General features: G+C 38.5%; 1 pseudogene; it reads right to left on the reverse strand.

The window, feature by feature from the left end:
• Positions 1 to 429: 429 nt before the first annotated feature.
• LOC143672075 (non-histone chromosomal protein HMG-14 pseudogene) lies at positions 430 to 1,718 on the reverse strand (annotated as a pseudogene).
• Between the last annotated feature and the right edge of the window lie 1,336 nt (positions 1,719 to 3,054).

A 3,054-nucleotide genomic window follows, 5' to 3' on the forward strand; every position in this document is an offset into this window, starting at 1 on the left:
GAAAGACTTCAAATCACAGACATAACATCAAAACTGGACGATGTAGACAAAGAAGAGCAAATTAGATGCATAACTGTGACTCCAAATCATCATTTAGTATGTGTTGTATCATAGGCTATAAAAACGGCTACCCCCCCCCCCCCCGGAATGTTAATTTGACATCGAAGACAGTCAAAGCCTCCATAAGTCAATATCCCACTATTTTCTGGTTGCATCAATAAATAAACAACGAGCAAATGATTTCCACTCTTAAAAAAAGCATTTACACTAAAAAAATGGGATGAGGTGGGATTTCAATCCCCTTCTTAAAAATGTTTCATCTAGAGCTACCAGAAAAATTTGCATTTACAAAATAGTTAATAAAAACTTTCCTCTGGATTGTACAAGAAGGGAGAGATAGGGATCACTGATAAGCTAAGGCATACGATATTAATCAGACTTGGCTTCTTTCTCTCCTGCTTCATCAGAGGCTGGACTCTTCTCATTTTTAGTTTCTCCATTTTCTGCAAGTACATCTTTAGCTTCTTGGTTTGCCACTTCAGCGTGTTTTCTCTTTGTTCCCCTTTTCCCTTTAGGTTGCATTTTTTTTGTCTGAAGACATCCTTTCCCGCTGCCTTTTTTGGCTTTTTTTTCCACTTTCGCAGGAGCAGGTTTAGCTGACAGTCTCCATAACTTCCTCTTGAGCTCCTCCTTCTCTGTGTCTTCCGCTAAGCTGACTTGTCTCTTGGGCAACTTGGCAGTGGAGCAGGCTCGTGCTGGGTGCTGTGACCCACGGGGCAACTTTGTGAAGCTGGACTTCTAGCCTCTGCTGTACCCCCCGCCTCTAGAGCTGCTAGGACCAGCAGTGGGTGCATTCAATTTACTGTCCTTTTACCATAGTTTATCAGCCTCTTTCTCCTGCTCTTCCCTGAATGATGTACAGTGTTCTTTTGGCCACTGGATTTTCAAAATACTTATTTCAGAGAGTTCATACCTGTTTAATAGTTGTTTGGGTGGAAGGACTGAGTCCTGGAGCTCCCTACTGCACCATCTTCCCTAGAAGACCTCGTGTTAATTTTTTTTCATTTAAAGTCTATTTTTCTTCTGATATAAGTACGATAATCTATTTTATCTGATATTAGTATATACTAATATCTGATATTGATATATAGTATTATCTGATATTAGTATGGCGCCTGCTTTTTTGTTGTTATTGCTTGCCTGGAATATCTTTTCCCATCTTTTCACTTTCAATCTATTTGTATCTTTGGATCTAAAGTTAGTCTGTTGTAAACAGCATATAGACAGATCATATTTTTAAAATCCATTCTGCTAATCTGTGTCTTTATGTTGGGGAATTTAATCCATTAACATTCAATATTATTAGTGAAAAAGATGTCCTTACTCCAACCATATTATCCCTTGACTTTCATTTGTATGTATGATTTTTCTTTCTTTTTATCTTTTTAGTTACCCTTATTGATAATCATCATTTTATACTCTCCTCCAAGTCTCTCTCTCCTGTCATATTTCTTTTTTCAGCCAACAGAATTCCCTTTAATATTTCTTGTAAGGGAGGTTTCTTGATTAAAAATTCTCTCAGCCCTTGTTTATCTGCAAAAATTTTTAAATTCTCCCTCACTTTTGAAGGACAGCTTTTCTAGATAAAGAATTCTTGGCTTGCAATTTTTCTCTTTCAGAATCTTAACTATAAATTACTACTGCCTTCCCACCTCCATGGTGCCTGATGTAGTCAGCATTTAGTTTTATGTGGCTTCCCTTGTATGTGGTGAATCACTTTTCTCTTGCTGCTCTCAGGATTCTCTCTTTGTCTTCAGCATTTGACAATCTGATTAGTATGTGTCTTGAAGTGGGTCTGTTTGAATTTATTCTATTTAGAGTTCTTTGGGCTTCTTTGATTTGTGTATTTATGCCTTTCATAGATTGGGAAGTTTTCCCTAATTATCTCCTCAAATAATCTTCTTAACCCTTTACTCTTCTCTTCTCCTTCTGGAACACCAATGATTCTTATATTTATGCACTTCACGTTGTCCATTATTTCCCTGAGATCCAATTCAAATTTTTCTATCTTTTTCACCATCTGTTCTTTTTTCCATTCAATTCAGTTGCCCTATCCTCTAGTTCACTTATTCTTCCCTCTCTTCAAATCCGCTTTGTGTGTCTCTAGTATATATTTTTATTTGATCTACAGTATCTTTTATTTCCATAGGATCTTCTATTTTTGTACTTATTCTTTTAAATTGTTCTTTATTCTCTTCTAGTGTCTTCTTGATATACTTTATCTCTTTGGCCACCTCATTGAAGTTGTTTAAGAGATTTGTTTGAAAATTTTTTATTAGCTTTTCCAAATTCTGTGTCTTCTTCAGCTTTTAAGTTTTATCATTTGCCTTGGCTATTTCTTCTTGCTTCTTCATATAGTTTGCAATTTTTGCTGATTTCTTGGCATTTGATTATCTTGATAAGGTTATTTTGAAATTTGGTTTCCTTCACTCATCCAATATTTTGTTTTTGCTTGGGTTTGCATCAAATTTCTCATTTGACACTTAATTTGTCATTAATTCCCAGCCAAACCAAAGCCAGGGCTTAATTCAGGAATATAGCCCTTTTAAGTCTACTGAAGGCTGGGCAGAGAAGCAGCTTGTCAGACTACACATTCCCAGGCTTCCCAGCAGATGGTGCTCTTGGGACACACCTTCCCCACAACCCTGCCTCTTCAGGACTGCAGCAGCCCTCTGGGCAGGATCCAGGCCAGGCGAAAATCCAGTCAAAGCTGCAAGCCCCTTGGAGAGCTGCTGCCAACTCTTGAGGTGGGGGATGGGCAACTGTGCACTACATCAAAGACTCCAACTTGTATGTGCAATGGGTCTGAAGATTCCCAGTCACCTGTGTGTAAAGACTGCAAGCTGCCAGACTTGGAGGTTCAGTTTAACCAGCCAACAATCAGCCCAGAAGTGCTCTGCCTTTTGCTGGCCAGCAAGACTGCCACTGGGGTCTCTCTGCTCATGAATGCAGTGAGCACCCTGAGCTTTTAGTTTAAATAGGATTGAGGCTCTG

This window comes from Tamandua tetradactyla, chromosome X (genome assembly GCF_023851605.1).
Source record: "Tamandua tetradactyla isolate mTamTet1 chromosome X, mTamTet1.pri, whole genome shotgun sequence".
In the NCBI taxonomy this organism is placed as follows: domain Eukaryota; kingdom Metazoa; phylum Chordata; class Mammalia; order Pilosa; family Myrmecophagidae; genus Tamandua; species Tamandua tetradactyla.